Source organism: Amphibalanus amphitrite, unplaced genomic scaffold (assembly GCF_019059575.1).
Source record: "Amphibalanus amphitrite isolate SeventyFive unplaced genomic scaffold, NRLGWU_Aamphi_draft 000032F_arrow, whole genome shotgun sequence".
NCBI classification, from domain to species: domain Eukaryota; kingdom Metazoa; phylum Arthropoda; class Thecostraca; order Balanomorpha; family Balanidae; genus Amphibalanus; species Amphibalanus amphitrite.
Window position 1 is genome coordinate 1,302,457 of NW_024881528.1, and position 19,403 is coordinate 1,321,859.

General features: G+C 46.6%; 1 long non-coding RNA gene across 1 annotated transcript; it reads left to right on the top strand.

The window, feature by feature from the left end:
* Positions 1-1,456: 1,456 nt before the first annotated feature.
* Positions 1,457-8,554, top strand: LOC122368524. The gene is made up of 3 exons (XR_006254261.1): positions 1,457-1,467; positions 4,748-4,752; positions 8,265-8,554. It is a non-coding gene; the product is annotated as an uncharacterized LOC122368524 (long non-coding RNA).
* Positions 8,555-19,403: the final 10,849 nt, after the last annotated feature.

Here is a 19,403-nt window from a genome sequence, read left to right on the forward strand (position 1 = left end):
GTTATCGGCTGGGGGCGTTTAACGCCCCCCCCCCCAGCAAACGGTGGGTGGCGAAATACCCCAGCAACTGCCGGGTTAATACAGCAGTCCGTGTACTTCAGTCAAGGACGTAATGGGAACTCAAAACTTCTTCACCATTATACTATGCCATTACAACCAGGGATGCGGAGCCGGAGCCGGAGCCGGAGCCAGAGCCGCCGGAGCCGGCATATTTTGCCCGGAGCCGGAGCCGGAGCCGGAGCCGTGAAACAATATAGCCCGGAGCCGGAGCCGGAGCCGGAGCCGTCAAAAAAGGGGGCGATCCGGCTCCTTTTCTTAAGAGGAAACATAGATAACAGTAGAACAGGAACAATTATATACCTAGTTCGGTTTGACAGTACAAGGCGTAAAACAATGTGGTATTCAAAACAATGTGGTTGCTTGTTATACAAATACAGAAGCAACGTGTACCAATCCCATCGCCTTTTTTCTTCCACCCGTATTTAATTGATCGCATAGGGGATGTACTGGGTAGAAGCCGGAGCCGGAGCCGCCGGAGCCGGATCATTTTACTCGGAGCCGGAGCCGGAGCCGGAGCCGCCATGACATTTCACCCGGAGCCGGAGCCGGAGCCGGAGCCGAATTTTTTCTCCGGAGCCGGAGCCGGAGCCGTCTGAAATTTCCACGGCTCCGCATCCCTGATTACAACTTGAGAAAGCGAAAATAAAAGAGGGCATATACATAGCGAAAACGAAAAAATCAACACCTTTTGAACACGTCGATCAGGGGTGCCAATGAATATTGAATGGTGTGCACCGTGTGTTTTCAGTGTCAGCGTCCAGCAATGTGTGCTTTGTGTTTTACATAGATGTTTCTTTGTAGAGAGGTTACTGCTCCATTATCTGGACGTGTATATTTTTGAAAGCTTCATAAAGTTGTGTGACAATTGTAATGTGGCGCACTGATGCCTATATACAAGGGCCTATACGATTTTGACCTCGAATCAAACAACATCTCGATGTTGTGTATTACTGTTTTTTTAGTGTTTTTACGTGACTTGGCTGAAGAAGGGAGCCGAAGTGCTCTTGAAGGCTTCCATTAAAACAATAAAGCTGGTGTCAAAAGAACGTTTTATGCACAGCAGTGTTTTAAGCATGATTGGTCTTGTGCTTGTGCAAACTGTTATTAACCCTCGCCTTCCTAGAGAGTGGCGATGGAACACCTCCCCCCCCCCCCCCCCGCTGCGGTTTGGTTTTTAGCTGAGCGCGCCGCTGCCGTTTCTGGCACACGTTATCATGCATCTTTTCTGCATATGTTGTGAAAATTTCAGACATATAGCCTGACAAACCTAAGAGAGAACGGAGCTAAAGCGCCTCGAAACACGCAACACGTGCACTGGACATTGAAGATAGCCTACGTGCAGGGTATATGCCTACGTGTGCTTAAATTTGAGAGAATTTTTCTCGGACGTATTGGAAGTTAGGTACTGTGGAATCCGCTTAATAAATCCACGGATAATAAATCCAGCCGCATATTATGGCCGCTTGAGCTGCTTACGGATTTTCGCCATAGATACCCGTAGTAAATAAATCCGCTTAATAAATCCACGTACTCCGCTTAATAAAGCCACTAGGGAGTTCCGAAGTCCGCAGCGAAATCTCCCCATTCAAAATGTGGCATCCAACCCGCTCAAAAAGAACCGCACTGGAGCAGCGGTCTGCAGCAGTTGTACTTCCCACGACAGAAGGGAGTTCAGGGATATCAAGAGCGCCATCACCAAGCACCTCAGAGAAATGTTCCCGGCAAAGCAGGCACCCTCAACTGTTCGAGCCAGTTTCGTTGGCATAGCAGGCATGACGGGGATTGACCGCGGATGGACATGTCGATGGGGGGGGGGGGTGTCTGAACACCCCCCCCCCTTCTAACTCGGCTCCTGGGCCACGTAGCGATACGCGGAAGGCGGCGTTCGAAAAAGCGTCAAAAATAATGACGAAATCACTTCAGTCAATTTTTTGGTCAGGTCAAAGGTCAGGTCACCAGAGGTCATTGAAGGCAAAATTTCGCCGATTTCCAGGTCGAATGTCGACAATTTCCAAGAAGCCAACGCATAACTCGGGAACCAATAGAGCTACAGCGCCGCGGAAAAGCGCATTCGATAGCCCTATTAACGCCCTTTCTGAGTAATTCTCTCAGATTTGACCTAACGTCAACGGTTTTGCCTGCAGGGGGCAAAAAACTGCAAAAATAGCCGATTTTTTCGAAAACAGTTTTTCTGCAATAACTTTTGACCCAAGCCTTGTACGAGCTTACTTTTACCGGCATCGTGTTCCTCTCGTCAAGACGCATCGAATGAACTATAACTTGACCTTGAAAGGTCAACTTGAAAATTTGACCTCAGGTCAAGGTCATGACCTGACCGGAAAGGGTCATGTTGCATATCAGTCGATCCGTATCGTCAAGCTGAACACATCTAAGGCGTTTTCATCGCTCTAGCATGCCTCTATCAAAAGTTATTTGCGAAAAACTGTTAGATACCATTCGTGACCTAAGATGACCTCAGGGCATAAACAGGGGTCACAGACACCATTTTCATGTTCAGTAAGTCTAAACCACTTGTAATCCAGTGTTTGGGTGTGTTTATAATGTCTTTTGTCCAAAAGAAGCGCATTTCAATTTTCTCCCATTGACTTATAATGGGGAGGTCGCAAAATTGACCTGACCTTAGGTCATCGATATCAAAATTCTGAGATATACATTTTGTACATGCTATTGCTCTTAGCAATCGCTTAAAGTTTCAAAGCGATCGGTCACTCGGTGTAGCTATGGCAGACAATGAAACTTTTTATGAGGTGAGGTCACTTCAAGTGACCTGGTGACCTGACCTTGAACGACCTTGGTCTGAAATTTTCACAACATGTGTAGAATTGATGTATGATAAGGTGTACCAGAAACGGCGGCGCTCCGCGCCGCCGTTTTTGTGATATTCGCGAAAAACCACAAGGGGGGGGTGTTCAAACACCCCCCCCCCAGCAGGGCGCGGGTTAATCGCTGTGACGGCTTTGCAGTGTGCGCTGGTCACTTTCAGGGGCTCCACTATGGTCGCAGCTTTGGAGGATGTCCATGTCCAACCCTAAAACGGTCGCCTTTATACATTAGACTGCACCCCACTGATGTGGTGGAGTCCGTGGCCACTTTTATTGGTATAAGTAAGACAATGAGGAATGTGAGCCTGTACGCTTGTATTGCAGCGGAACGGAACGTGCAGCTGCGATACATGCTTTTTGATAATAAAAAATAGCTGACTCCGGTTAATAAGGCCACCGCTTAATAAATCCAAAACACCTTGTCACCAAGGTGGATTTATTAAGCGGATTCCACTGTATCTATACAGACACGTGCATCAATAACCGTTGCACTTTAAATTCGCTCTTTCTTAGCTTTGTCAGACTATAGGTCACTCAAGGTCACTGACTCGCTGTGAAGCAGTACGATAGCTCCGAGCCAGACGGCATGGGTGTTGAGATGCTCGGGTCGGTTCCAACTTCTCGCTGGCATACCGTGTGCCTGGGTCCCGGCCGGCCAGTCGGCTCCCCTGTACCGGGCCGAAGGGAACAAAGAGACGCCGCCGCCGCCGCCGCGGACAGCCGTCGCAGAGGGTCGCCGGCTGACCGCGCTAAGCCATGCATCACCCGCTGTCACTCACCGCCGGTCACCGTCAGCTGGGGAGACCGCGTGGGGAGGCCAGTGGCGAGGGGTCGAGGAATTTCTCGTGTTTGGGCGACACGATAAGCTCCATCACGAGACACCGTACGTGTCACGGCATGGTGGCATTTCATTGAAAGATGAACATGCCTGATAGGTATGTTTCAGTTATAAGCAACTTAGTTGCAATAAGAAATGTGAAACAATATTCCTGCACACTGGCGGATCCAGTCTTGCATTTTTTTGGGGGGGGGGGGCAACTCATGCAAGGAACCAAACCTATAGGGTACCCCTAAATCCTGTTTTCTCATCGGATTTAGGCCACTTATTTTTCGTCACATCCCTAAAACGATAATAAGGCTGCGAAGGCTGCCGACTTTTGGTCCCATTCTTTCCATGCAACGCCCATAGGGCTAATGTTCAGATGCCAAAATCAAAGGGATAGCACGGTGCCCCGGTGCCCTCCCCGTTCCGCCGCCTATGTACCCGACCCGTGCCTTTACATATATTGCTTTGAAAACACTTCAAATTGATTTTGTCGACCAGTTATCCCGCTACAGGTCGGTGCTTGGCGCAGCCTTCGCGGGCTGGGAGGTGTCGGTTGGAACTTGGACCCCCTGATCTAGCTAGAGCTCGCGGAAAAAAAAACAAGAGCGTTGCCCGTAAGTGACGAGAGGAAGGCGATGATACCCGAGTTTAAGGTCCTTGGTCATTGGTTAACCTTCTAGGGCGGTGTTTCACGGTCGCGCTGCCAGCCGCTGCCAGCGCATTCCGCGAGCTAAGGTCAACCTTCGGTAGTGTAATTGTAAGTTAGGCTTGTTGATGTCTCCATGCAAACCAAAAGCGCTAACAGCGCTGGCAGTGGCTGGCAGCGTGCCGTGAAACGCCGCCCAGGTCAGGCCACAGACCCAAAAGACGGTAAAATCAGGACCTGTCAGATGAACCTCCTAAAGTAAGGCTATAGGTTTTTTGGGGTGCTGATCACGAATTTCAGGTTAGTTTGGATCATAGATGATGTCTTCATGCATTTAGGCCAGGTCGGGTCAAGTCAGGTCAGGTCAACCAGTAGGGGTACTTATGGGCGTCCGTATAGCAGGTGTCCACTACCACCGGCAGCTACGTAACATGATACGAAGGCAGCTACGTAACATGATAACACACAATGATACGAAGGCATCAAAGCTTCTTCGTAAATGTTCAAATGGTTGTTAAATAGGTACTAAATTTAAAATCAGCTAGACGAAACCATCCTAGAAACGTGTTAAACTCGAAAAAAGCACCAAGGTCATCAAAAGGTCCATGACCTGACTTGACCCTAAGGTGACATTGACACCTACCACAATGGATAGGAGTGGGACCAGCATCATTTCACATGTTTGAGCGTTTAAAACCACCAAAAAAAAAACTGCAAACGCGCGGATAATGTGAGCCGACATACGCCGAATCGCGATTCCGGCCAAACATGGTCTCAAACATGGCCAAACGTAGTCTCGAGAAATAGGCCACAGGTCAAAGTTCACTTGGGTCAGGGTCATGAAATTTTCAGACTTCGTCAACATGAGGGTACCTACTAAACTTTCATCGCGATCAGCTTCATGATAACTTAAACGATAACTTCAAATGTATGTATAGGCCTGTACACATTCAGCTGGTGTGCTGTTGTCAGCCGAAATAGGCTCCACCCACCGTTTCTGGCTGACGGAATTGTACACATTCGGCTGATGAGAAATGTCAGCAGTGGCTGACTGTCTACAAATGTGGCTTTGTAAACAAATATATCGTCTCATATTCATGTCCTTTATTATACAATATTTTAATTGTTAGGTATATTATCAAAATATTTGCATATAATATGCAATGGAAATATTTAGTCTTCTTACATTGATAAATAATTATGAAAACAAAATAACGTGAAAAGCGTCTATACAGTGTCGAATTTTCATTTATCTGCAGTACTTAGTAAAAATGTGGCACGTGATTTGTTTACATGCGCCACTACCAGTGTCTAAATGCGTCATTTATGGCTTCTGCTGACGGCTTGGCATCTCTGCACTTGCTTTCTCCTGGCAGCACAGCTCGTCAGCCTATGCTGCCGTCAGCAGAGAGATGACGTCATGTTGCAAGTGCAACATGACGTCATTAATTTTTCAGCCAATAAGGTGAACGTTTCTCGGCTGACAACAGCACAACAGCTGAATGTGTACAGGCCTTTTGTATGTATGTATGTATGTATGTATTGACGATCAAGAGCACTCCACAATCGGCGTGGCGATTACACTCCGAGTCCGAGTCCGGTTAGGTTAGGTTCAAACGTCGATCGAAAGGTAAATTATACAATAGGTAAGACCTTCTTGGGTGAAGACAAGACCAACACATTTATCAAGCTCACAGACTTTTAATGATACGGCAGTTTCTCTCTACCTACTAAGCTACCTTCTCACATTAATTTTTCTTAGGTGTTTTTTTTGGGGGGGGGGCCAAAATATAGGTATGTTGGCCACCCTTTCAGGCTTGGGGGCATGACCCAGTGGCCCCCTGGATCCGGCAGGGCACGGGTTTATTTTACTTCGCTAGGCCCTTTGAAAACTAACCCTCGCCGGCCGAGGGGGGGGGCTGGTGCCGTCCCCCATAGGTTTTTTTCGCGATAGCTCCAAACACGCTGTCGATAGAGAGCTGAAACTTGGCATACCTGATTTTTTATTCAATACGGATCTTTTGATACCAACCGCATTTTCAGGTCAGGTCAGGTCACTGACCTAGGACGTCATAAGTGAACCTCTGACCGGTCTTCAGATGTCGCAACTTCGCAACGCCCTCACTGCCAGAGGAGTTTTCAAAGAGAAATGAAACTTGCAGGATCTAGTGATCTAGTATTCATTACGAGTCTCACAACTTGTTTATCTCAGATTTTTCCTAAAGGTTATATGAGGTCAGGTCATTTTCGTGACCTTACCATTATAAGTCAATGGGGAAAAATAAAAACTGCTATTCTGGCGCCGGGAACGATCTCCAACTATCTCAAGCACACAGAATCGTAATTTGAAGCACTCCTTGCAAGGTGAGATGCGTCACTTTTGCAATGCTGACCTCACGTGACGTCATTTATGACGTCATCAAGGTCATATTAGTTTTTCGTCAATAACTCTCGATCAAGCTGAGCTAGCAAGTCATGAAAGCCACCAATGGACTCAGGAAGACCTGTCAAATCGAATGATATGCGACATGACCTATTTCCACCAACTTCGTGACCTGGGGGCGCTGACCTGACCGTGACCTGACACCCTAAGTTGACACCCTAAGTTGACCTGACCCAAACAAACAATATATCATTCGACGCGCCCGAGGAAGGCGAATACGATACTGCCAAACTCGCGGCTCTGCGTCCGTTTTTTTGCGAAGTTATTCACCAAAAACTGAACCACATCTTGGGGCACTTGACCTGACCTCAGAGGTCACCGGTTGACCTAGGACCTTAAAATCGGGTACCAATCTCTGCGTTTCGTAACGGCGCACACGATCGTTTTTTCCGCGACGCGCTAGCTCCACCAGGGACGAAACGGCGAGGGGCGGGGTTCGTACTCGCCCCCCCCCCCTTCGGCCGGCGCATAGGTATGTAGAAAACCAATAGGTCCGGCGAGGGCTAACTAGGCTGTTTTCAAACGGTCTGATATTTCAGGTCATGGTTTGCCAACGGCCGGTGTGTTCAGGCTGTTTCATATGGCCTGACTGGGCCAGGCCGTTTGCAAACGGACAAAATTTTCATACGGCCTGCAACATATATTCAGATTTCAACATGTCGTAGCATCAAAAGCCAGAATTGCCCTTGGATGCCGTAAGGATCCTTTAAAAAATAAGTGACCCGATCTAAGGGGTCCGTCGGGTCCCGACTGACCCCTAAAGCCTGAAACAGACTCTTTCCGCAGTCAGGAAATCGCATGCGAGAGCTTATTCAAATACATGGAAGCACGCTCGCATCAATCGCACGCACCTTCCGCAAGCGATTGATGCGAGAAGAATTGCAATGCATTTGAATAGGCTCTCGCATGCGATTTCCTGAACGCGGAAAGAGTCTGTTTCAGCCTTTAGAGATTGGCCTGAGCTCTGACCGAAATAAGTATTTTACCGCTATTCGCGGAAAGGGGCCCTCATATGCTTCTTGTACAATAACCAAACAAAGCAAGTTTTTCAACGCAAACTCAGTGAGTGTTCCTAAAAATGTGTTGCGCATAACTATTCCGTGAATGAAAAATTGCCGGGTCATGTCAGGTCAGGCTACCAGAGCAAGTATGATACACTTCGAAAGGTAGGCTATTGAATAGCTGCCAAATCGCTACCAAGTTAACAGCGGAAAGGAATTTCTAAGGGAACTACACTATCAAAAGCTAGAACTTACCAACAATGAATAATTTTAACCCGCGCCCCAGTGCAGTGGCGGTCTCAGTCAACTTCGCCATAGTGGGGGGGGGGGCATATGTTACCACCCACCTCTAACTCAAAAACTAAGAGTGCTAGAAAGACGCAGTAAAAAGCAGTCGATAGCTCTCAATGCGTACGTTTGAAAATATTACAGTCATTTTTCATAGACTTAGAGACATGTTAGTGTGGAGAGCAAATAGATATTATAGGATTAAATTGGACTTACTCCACAAGAGAATCGTTTTCGGTCGGAGCTTTCGACATGTATTACATGTCCTCTTCAGCGAAGGTCGGTAATCGGGGCGAAAATAAAACGTTCGGGTCGAATCGAATCGCACAAGATGTCGGTGAGCTGCGCAGAGTTATTTAGGCCGCTTGAATTATAAAATAAGCAAGACTGAAACACGTGACGACAATAAGAGTACACTCAATGAGAAAGTCTACCAAAAAACAAGAACGCATACCACACTAATAAAATCCTAAAAAATATAGAAATCAATACATACTATCTCGGTACAGAAATATAAAACGTTATACATACCTATAAATACCACAAAAGTTAAAAACTACAAAGATGCTAAAGCAGGTGGGGTACAAAAGTGTAAAGAGATCAATATAAAAAAACACTATCACACGATATAAATGTTTAAAACACTATAAAACTACTGGCAAACACGACGAATTATTGGCAGCCAGCGGTCTTGCAGCAGCGCACCTGAGTTTCTGTTCACATTCGCATCATTAGGCGACACCAAGACGGCCTCCCGCCGTCCCACAGTCCGGATGTACGCCGACTCGAGCAGCAGTCGCATCTGGTAGTGGTTGGCTCGATTTAGTACCTTGACCTCATCGAAGGCAGGTGAACAATCCCTGTGAGCACTGAAGGCCGATGCGTTGGCTCTCGAGCGAACAGCTCCAGTCCAGCTCTCCCGGTGTTCTCTGACTCTGGTTCCTAGCTCACGGTCTGTCTCGCCGATGTAGACCACAGGATCACCGTCAACTTGGCAGGAGCACTCGATCTTGTAGACCACGTTGCTCTCCTGCAGCTTCGGCAAGTGGTGCTTGGCTTTACTGCAGAGCAATGATCCGATGGTCAGCGACGGCTTGGAGACCAGCTGGATGCCCCGATTACCGACCTTCGCTGAAGAGGACATGTAATACATGTCGAAAGCTCCGACCGAAAACGATTCTCTTGTGGAGTAAGTCCAATTTAATCCTATAATGTCATTTTTCATTTTAGAGCAATATTGGGGTCACCAGAGGTCATCAAAGATCCAAATTTGCGAATTGTCAATATATTTTTCAGAAGACATGTCATTATCTCAGGAACTATGATAGCTAGAAAAACGCATGGAAAGCTATCGATAGTTTTGGAACCTTCTTTGGGTAAGGTCTTCATCAAAAATGACCTCAGGTCAACGGTTTAGCCTCCAGAGGGCAAAAACTAAAAAAATAGCTGTTTTTACGAAAAGTGTTTTATGTTTATTTGCTCATCACCAACAGGTACAGATAAAACCCGGTTACAGGTGAAGTCATGGATAAAAATAAGATAAATCTATATAAATACACGCAACCCTTCGGACGGACAAAAGCTCAATAAAAGCCAGCTTGTGCAGCATGGAGCCTTACAGAGGCCTTGTACACTGATATCGGAGAATAAAAGAAGTCTAGGGATGTGTTGTCTCTTAAAAGCTCATTGCACCTCGATGGGATACGGCAGAAGGTATTGTTTTTGATCGTTGCCACTCGAGCAAACGGCATATGCCAAAGAGCTGGGGACCTGTTGCGTCTGACAGGTGTCGACAGCTGAAACTGATGTAGCAGCTGAGGACAGTCAATGTGGCCGTGAAATACACCGTAAAGGAACATCAGGTCATTAAAAGTTATTTTCAACAATATCTTTTAACTAAAAATAAGCCACGACATTTCTATTGCCAGAATCGTGTTCCCCTCGCCGAAACGCGTCAAATGAACTATAATTTGACCTTGAAAGGTCAACTTGAAAATATGACCCCAGGTCAAGGTCATGACCTGACCGGAATACGTCATGTTGCATATCAGTCGATGCGTCACGTCACGACAAACACAATGAGGCCATCCCCAGCGTTCTAAATCGAGAGTTATTGGCAAAAATCTGTTTGTAGCCTCAAATGACCTCGGATGACCTTCCTAGAGTCTATCAGCAAAAAAGACACCTTGGTCGTCACGGGTGGTCAAAATCATTGTGATTCTGAAATATTTGGACTGTTCCTATGCGTACACACGGATCTTGAGGCATTTTCATTTTTCTCCATTGACTTATAATGGAAAGGTCACGCAGGTCACGCGGTCACGTGGCCTGACCTTAGGTCACGGATATGAAAAATCCGAGATATACATATTATAGGCGCCTTAACATCATGCATAGATAACATGATTCATGTTATCTATGCATCATGCAATCCACCAAGTTTGAAACCTCTCTGACAAACACTGCAGGCTGGACAGTGGACATGATTGCAAATTTATTTTTTAGGCTTGGTCAGTTAACTTGACCTGGTGACCTGACCTGACATGACCTGGGGTCAAAAATTTCACACGTCCAAAATTAATGTACATAAGGCTACTCCAAGCGGCGCGGCGCTACCCGCCGCAGTTTTTTATTCACACGCAAAAAAAACGCGACAGGGTAGTAACATATGCCCCCCCCCCCACTGCACAATGGGACCGGAGCGAAAATTAGCGCGACATCGGTACTTTTTCATGTTTCGTGCACGCTTTTCCCATGAAAGGGATGATAGAATCATACAAATGGTAGTTGGTGTACTTTCTAAGCAATTTTTGATAAATTTTATTAACCTTCCAGGCGGTGGGGGGGCATTTTTTTGCCCCCCCCCCTTTAGTTTTTTCGATATATCTCGAGAACCGCTGCGCCGATCGTCACCAAACTTTCAGTACCCTTCCGGGAGTAGCTAGCGCACATGGTGACCAAAAATTTTTCCAAAGGCTATGATAGGTTGGCCGCTAATGACGTCAGAGTGACGTCATTTTTGCCATTTTCGACCCAAAAAAGGTTTCGCGGGAAGAGCTGTCAGGCCTACAGGTTTAGAGATACAGAAAAATGTTCCGGACATAAAAGGTGTGGAATCAAGAGGGCTACAAAACTGCTATTTCGGTTTTTCGAATTTTTTGGATTTTGACCCCCAAAAACCAAGAAATAGATTTTTTGAAAATAATTGCCGAAAAATCCAAAAAAAAATTTGGAATTTCGAAAAACCCGGACCATATGTTATAGTTCCTACCGCCTTCTATCTACATACCAAATTTGAGTTCAATACCTCTTTTTTTTGGCCAAGTTTAGCGAAAAAAACTGTTCAAAATTGATGACGTCAAATTTTCAAACTCAATTTTAGCAATTTTAGACCTCGTAGCGCAAAACAAAGACCACCATTAGACTCCCCGTGACGAGCTGCATCGAATCGATACCCATTTTATGCAAAAATATCAACTTTGAAATTTGACCTTTTTTGGCCTGACCTTGACCTGACCTCCACCAGAAAGTGACCTAAACCGCACCTGATGGTCTTATAACCAATACCATTGAGCTGGAAATGAAAAACTGGCCATAAAACATGCATCGCATAACCTTAGAAAAGTTGGGTTCACGTGTGGTGACCCTTGGTGACCTTTGGTGACCTGACCTGTGACCTGACCTGGTATGACCAGTGACCTCTAATAGCAACATATGTTCTACACAACTGGCTCCTTATCGCTGAATTTCGACAAAATGCGTTTTACTCGGTGTTATAGCGCTTTCCCTAGAAGCCCCGTGAACGGTGAAACATTTTATCTTTGACCTGACCTGTGACGTCATCGGTGACCCCGAGGTCAATGAAATTTGGTTTCCTTCGACAAAATTGACAGGGCTATCGAACGCCGTTTGAATTTTCCGGATCCGTCCAGTAGTTTCGGAGATACGAGGGGGGGCAAAAAATGCCCCCTCCCCCACCGCGCGGAAGGTGGCTGGGAGGCCCACCGCCTGCCGGGCTAATCAATCATTAGTAATTTAATTAATTAATTAATTAGTTAGTTAATTAATCAGTTGACCTGTGCTGACCTCCACTCGGTTCGGTCACGTGATAAGATGGCAACACCTGTCAGGTCAGGTCATGACGGCACCGGAAATTCCGATGAGCAAATAATGTAGCCACCAAAACCATGATGGGAATCTGGTGGCCCACATGACTATATAACAAATTAACCCTCGCCGGACCTAATGGTTTTCTACATACGCGCCGGCCGAGGGGGGGGGCGGGTACGACCGCCTCTGACAGCTTCGTAACATGTTACGAAGGCACCAAAACTACTTCGTAAATGTTCAAATGGTTGCTAAATTCGAATTCAGCTCCAACAACTAGCCTAGAAACATGTAAAACCCGAAACAGTGAACCGAGGTCACCCGAGGTCACCAAACGTCAATGACCTGACCTGATCTTCAGGTGACCTTGACACCCACCCTAATGTATGGGAGCAACATCAAATCACATGTTTGAACGTTTGAAACCACGAAAAGCTTGCAAACGCGCGGCTAATGCGAGCCGACATACGCCGAATCGCGATTCCGGCCAAACATGGTCTCGGAAAAGAGGTCACAGGTCAAAGGTCATTTGGGTCAGGGTCATGAACTTTTCAGGGTAGGTGTAAAATTGATCAATGCGAGGGTACTGAAAGTTTCGTCGCGATCGGCCGCTTTTTACGCGAGTTATTCGCTAAAAACCTTAGGGGGGGGGGTTGCATCAACCCCCGCCTGTGCCGGCGAGGGTTAAGGTCCTAGGTCAACCGGTGACCTCTGAGGACAGGTCAAGTGCCTCAAGTTACGGTTCAGTTTTTGGTGAATAACTTCGGTCAGGTCAGCGCCCCCAGGTCACGAAGTTGGTCGAAAGAGGTCATGTCGCATATTATTCGATTTGGCAGGTCTTCCTGAGTCCATTGGTGGCTTTCCCGACTCGCTAGCTCAATTTGATCGGGAGTTATTGACGAAAAACTAATATGACCTTGATGACGTCATAAAGACGTCACGCAAGGTCAACATTGCAAAAGTGACGCATCTAACCTTGCAAGGATTGCATCAAATCACGATTCTGTGTGCTTGAGATAGTTGGAGATCGTTCCCGGCGCCAGAATAGCAGTTTTCATTTTTCCCCATTGACTTATAGTGGTGAGGTCACGAAAATGACCTGACCTCATATGACCTTTAGGAAAAATCCGAGACATACAAGTTGTGGGACTCATAATGCATACTAGATCATGTAAGTTTCATTTCCCTGTGACATCTCCTCTGGCAGTGAGGGCGTTACGAAGTTGCGACATCTGAAGACCGTGCAGAGGTTCACTTATGACGTCATAGGTCAGTGACCTGACCTTACCCAAAAATGCGGTTGGTGTCAAAGAATCCGGCTTGAATCAAAGATTAGGTATGCCAAGTTTCAGCTCTATATCTTCAGTGTGTTCGGAGCTATCGCGAAAAAAAAAACCTTTGGGGGGGGGGGGGGCGGCACGGACAAAACTTTAGTTGGCACTTGGCAACCTTGTATAACTCCCGAGGTTCTGTTACTCACAGCTTCCGGCCGTCTCGCGGTAACCGCGCACGGGCAGCACCGGTGACCTGAAGTAAAAAAATGACCCTCATTTTCGCTGTGGCAGGCTGAGGCAGCTGAACTATACATTTTCTGAAAGGTAATTAATTAGTAAACACCATAAAGATAAAAGAAGAGCGGGACCTAGCCGGACTTTTTATATCGGCATTCCAGAATATCTATAACAGCAAAATTAACTCACAATTTGAAAAGCATCTAAGGAAACTTAACATACTATCAGGCTAGACCCCGAAAATATTGATGAAGCCGTCTAATATATTTTTTTTTTTGCCTAAATTAGCTGCTACTTTTCTCCGTGCGAAAACGGGTCTACGATGCTTGTCAAGGAACTTTGTGTTTGGGCTGATGTGGCGTGGACGCTGTACACCATCACCATGGACGAAAAATAGTTGCAGATTCGTGGTCCATGGACATTTCTGAACTATGTGACACATTTTAACTAAATTTGGGAAAGGTCGGCAAATCCACCAATGTCGCGCCAATTCCGGCGGTGGTCCCATCGTGGCACTGGGGTGAAGGTTAATGACCAATTCCGGTGCATTTGGGGGGGGGGGGCTAATTTATATTGCCGCCCCTGGTGAGTTACGAATGGGGGGCCTTAGCCCCTGCCCGCCCCCCTGGATCCGCCAGTGAACAATATAACACAAATATGCCCTTACATATTCAAAATCGATTGTTCAGCTCTGCTGTGTGTGTACTACACAGCATGGCCAGAAGTCGCTGTAAAGTGGCTCATGCTTTATGAGTGGAATGCCTACATATTGTACGAGTAGGTTGGGTTCGTATTTGCTGTGATCGAATGGACCTCTTCGGTCCAATGAGACCTTTGTGGGATGTGACATCGTATTAACACTATTATTGGCATCATTTATATCATATGCAATCCCACCAATGCACTCATAAGCGGGCAGGAACTTTTCATACATCATGAGAACCGCAGATTTCGGGCCAACATATGACGGCATAGCTATATAAACTGAGGTAAAATATATCAGGATACACTAAAGGACATGATGTGGAGTTTGCTAATGTAATAATCAGGGATGCGGAGCCGGAGCCGGAGCCGGAGCCGGAGCCGCCGGAGCCGGCATATTTTGCCCGGAGCCGGAGCCGGAGCCGGAGCCGTGAAACAATATAGCCCGGAGCCGGAGCCGGAGCCGGAGCCGTCAAAAAAGGGGGCGACTCCGGCTCCTTTTCTCAAGAGGAAACAATTATTTACCTAGTTCGGTTTGACAGTACAAGGCGTAAAACAATGTGGTATTCAAAATAGCCTTGTTATACAAATACAGAAGCAACGTGTACCAATCCCATCGCCTTTTTTCTTCCACCCGTATTTAATTGATCGCATAGGGGATGTACTGAGTAGAAGCCGGAGCCGGAGCCGCCGGAGCCGGATCATTTTACTCGGAGCCGGAGCCGGAGCCGGAGCCGCCATGACATTTCACCCGGAGCCGGAGCCGGAGCCGGAGCCGATTTTTTTCTCCGGAGCCGGAGCCGGAGCCGGAGCCGTCTGAAATTTCCACGGCTCCGCATCCCTGGTTATAATTGAATGAGGACTTTACTCCACAAGAAATCGTTCGGGTCGGAGCTTTCGAATTGTATTCAATGATTCGAATTGTATTCAAATGATGCCAATTTGAACAGGAATTCAGGTGCTATGCTACAGGATCGCTGGCTACCCATTATCCGCAGTGCCTGCCGCTAAAAGCTTGTACGATTTTGACTTGTCTTTTTTATATATTTCACGCTTCCCCCCCCCCCCATTGGTTGTTGCATATGGCTACTTTTCTCGTGAACTTTATATCCTCCTTTTATTAATGTTATTTGTTGTGAATGGTCTAGCCTATTGATGGAGTGTTTTTGATCATTGCTATCATTTTTACTCTTTACCTATTGAATGATTTTCTTCGTCGTTTATAGTGTATTTTATATACCTGGTACCTTTGTTATAGCCTATTACCTATTGATGTTGCATACATGTTTATATCACTTGCTATATATAGGTAGGTCTTTATTACTATTTACCACTTTATATAACCTTTGTTAATTAACAGATTTAGGTATAATTAGAATGTATATCGCCATAGACTACTACATACTACGATATGTAGTAGTCTATGATATCGCTTATGAGATATTTTCTTCTTTTTCATATATGTTAAATGTTCTATCATAGAATGTCACGTGCTATTTATCTATTTTACTATCTGTATTCTGTGACATGTCATTGTCTGCCAAAGACGAATCGCCCTAAATTTTGCGACCGATACCCCCGAACCCGATTACGATACGCTGACGAAGCTTTGTAATACAATTCGAAAGCTCCGACCCGAACGATTTCTTGTGGAGTAAAGTCCTCATTCAATTATTATATATCAGGATAGTATAAATCAAGTTATGTGGCCGAAGTATGTTGTATGGCGTATGGATGTTACGCGTAATTTGATGGGCTTACCCGCTCTGCAAATATTCACAACTTTACAGGCCGCTGACCCCCCCCCCCTCCCCTCCTCCCTCCTTGTCCCGGCGAGCGGTACGCCGGGAGAACTTACACGTGCATGGGGCCAGCCCGTTCTCCTCCCTCTTTAAACCTTACCTCGTTTGCCTTCCGACCGAGCCACCCTCTGTCCCTTCACATTCCGATCCTAATTAGGGTCACCGCACCTGCCTGACGGACTGTCAACCACCCAGCGGGCGGTCGGTCCTGACGGGTCGGTGCTTACACGCAGAATATCGATATCATTGTACGAGAGAAATATTGATTCAAAATGTTTTTGATTCTTGTATATGTGCTGTAAATAAATGTTTCGATCTTAAAAAGCAACTACCCTCCGTAAATCACCCGGTCCTGTCAAGTCGGTGGGGTGTCATGGTCCTGACGAGTGAGCGCTTACAAGTAGGGGTGTGTGTGTGTGTGTGTGTGTGTGTGTGTGTGTGTGTGTGTGTGTGTGTGTGTGTGTGTGTGTGTGTGTGTGTGTGTGTGTGTGTGTGTGTGTGTGTGTGTGTGTGTGTGTGTGTGTGTGTGTGTGTGTGTGTGTGTGTGTGTGTGTGTGTGTGTGTGTGTGTGTGTGTGTGTGTGTGTGTGTGTGTGTGTGTGTGTGTGTGTGTGTGTGTGTGTGTGTGTGTGTGTGTGTGTGTGTGTGTGTGTGTGTGTGTGTGTGTGTGTGTGTGTGTGTGTGTGTGTGTGTGTGTGTGTGTGTGTGTGTGTGTGTGTGTGTGTGTGTGTGTGTGTGTGTGTGTGTGTGTGTGTGTGTGTGTGTGTAACGGGAAGCTCCGCCAGGCAGCACACCGATCCGCTTCCTTTCGGACGCTGCTGGTGCGACCGGTTTCCGCTATTGATCGTGGCTTTGGTGACCTTTCGGAAGGCCGCCCCGGGCTACAGAAGCTGCGCAGACCTTTCCAGTAATAGGACGGCCGTTGTCTGCAGCACAGCGGTGACCCGACCTAGACTGACGGACAATAGTGAAATGCATGACCCAGGTCAGAAGGACAGCGCTGCCCAGCAGGGGTGTCGATTTGTGAAAATGGTTGGAGGTGCCCAGAGCTTTAACCCTCACCCGTATACATTGGGGGGGGGGGGGGTCAAACGAACCCCCCCTCGATTTTTCGCGAATAACTCGCGTAAAAAGCGGCCGATCACGACGAAACTTTCAGTAGTGCCCTCGCGTTGATCAATTTAACACCTACCCTTGAAATTTCATGACCCTGACCCGAATGACCTTTGACCTGTGACCTACTTTTCGAGACCATGTTTGGCCGGAATCGCGATTTGGCGTATGTCGGGTCGCATTAGCCGCGCGTTTGCAGTCTTTTCGTGGTTTCAAGCGTTCAAACATGTGATATGATGCTGCTCCCATTCATTAGGGTGGGTGTCGAGGTCACCTGAAGGTCAGGTCAGGTCATTGACCTTTGATGACCATTGACCTTTGATGACCTCGGTTCACTTTTTCGAGTTTAACATGTTTCTAGGCTATAGTTTTTGGAGCTGAATTCGAATTTAGCAACCATATGAACATTTATGAAGTAGTTTTGGTGCCTTCGTAACATGTTACGAAGCTGTCAGAGGCGATTGACACCTAATACGAATACCCGGCAGGATCCCTACTGGTTGAACTGACCCGTCCTGACTCCACCTGTCCTAAATGTATGACGACATCTTTGTGATCAAAACTAACATAATATTCGTGATCAGCACCCCTAAAAACCCATAGCAGGCACACTTTACGACGTTCTAACAGGTTCCGATTTCCCCTTTTTTGGGTCATTGACCTGACCTGGAAGGTCAACCAATGACCTAGGACCTTAAAATTGGGTATCATTTTCTTCCTCTCGTCACGGGAAACACGCTCGTTTTTTTCCGCGAAGCTCTAGCTCGATCAGGAGCGAAACGGCAAGGGGGGGGGGGGTTCAACTGACCCCCCCTCTTATAGGTACAGTCCACAGCAGAAGTAATGTGGGGTTTCAGTCATGGGTATGTTCTGCTTCTGAAGCTTAGGAACGATTTACCAGACTACAATGAAACTTTGAATGTAGCTTATATGTATCGTCACCCTTGCAGCTGCAACTTTAGCTACTGACATCTTCTTTTCGATCACTTCGCATTAAACAATCGCCAGTCAAAGCCAACCGTTGAGATTGGTAAAACCCTACATTACTTTAGCGGTGGGCTGTGCGTTCGCGGCTGAAAAAAACACCAATACGGGCAAGGGTTAAGGCAGACCTCATATGCTATTTTTTTTAGATAAAACTGCATTGTGTTAGTATCAGGGCCTTGGATAACATGTTAACTGGGTGGGCAATCGCCCACCCATTAGCCATTTTTGCCCACCCAGTGGAGTGTGTTTGCCCACCCAGTTAAAGACGGAGACGGAGCTGTTTTATCCGCGCTGGGCCGGTGCTGAGCGCCTTCCGCGCCGGGCCGGGGGTGTGTGTCTGAACACCCACGTCTAACTCGGCTCCTGGGCCACGTAGCGACATGCGGTAGGCGGTATTGGAAAGACAGTTAAAATGAGGAGAATACTTGGTCTTTATAAGGTCATGTCAAAGCTCAGGTGGCCAGAGGTCATAAAAGGTCAAGTTTGGATTGTTTGAACAATTTTCGAAAACCTGGCGCATACTTTGGGAACTAATAGAGCTGCAGCGCCACGGAAAAGCGCATTCGATAGCTCTTTCAACGCTCTTTCGCCAAAGTAGTCCTCAGATTTGACCTCAGGTCAACGGCTTAGGATAAACTCTCCAGAGGGCAAAAACTCCAATAATAGCCACTTATGAAAAAGTTTTTTTTTCTGCCATAGCTTTTTTACTCGAGAAAGTCACGACATTTATTTTGCCAGCCATCATGTTCTTATCAAGACGCGTCGAATAAACTATAGTATGACCTTGAAATTTCATTTTGAAATTTGACCCCGGGTCAAGGTCAAGACCTGACCGGAAAAGGTTATGTTGCATGTCAGTCGATCCGTTCAGTCGATCATCGCTCTAGCATGCGCCTACCAGAAGTTATTAACGAAAAACTGGTTGGCTCCCTTTTGTGAACTGAGATGACCTCAGGGATATAAGGAAGGGTCACGTCATTTTCACGTAGGGTGTCATTTTCCAGTTCAGTATGTCATGTTGAATTGTTAATAGGTGTTTGGAAGTGTTCAGAATGGTGTCCGTCCAGAAAAAAAA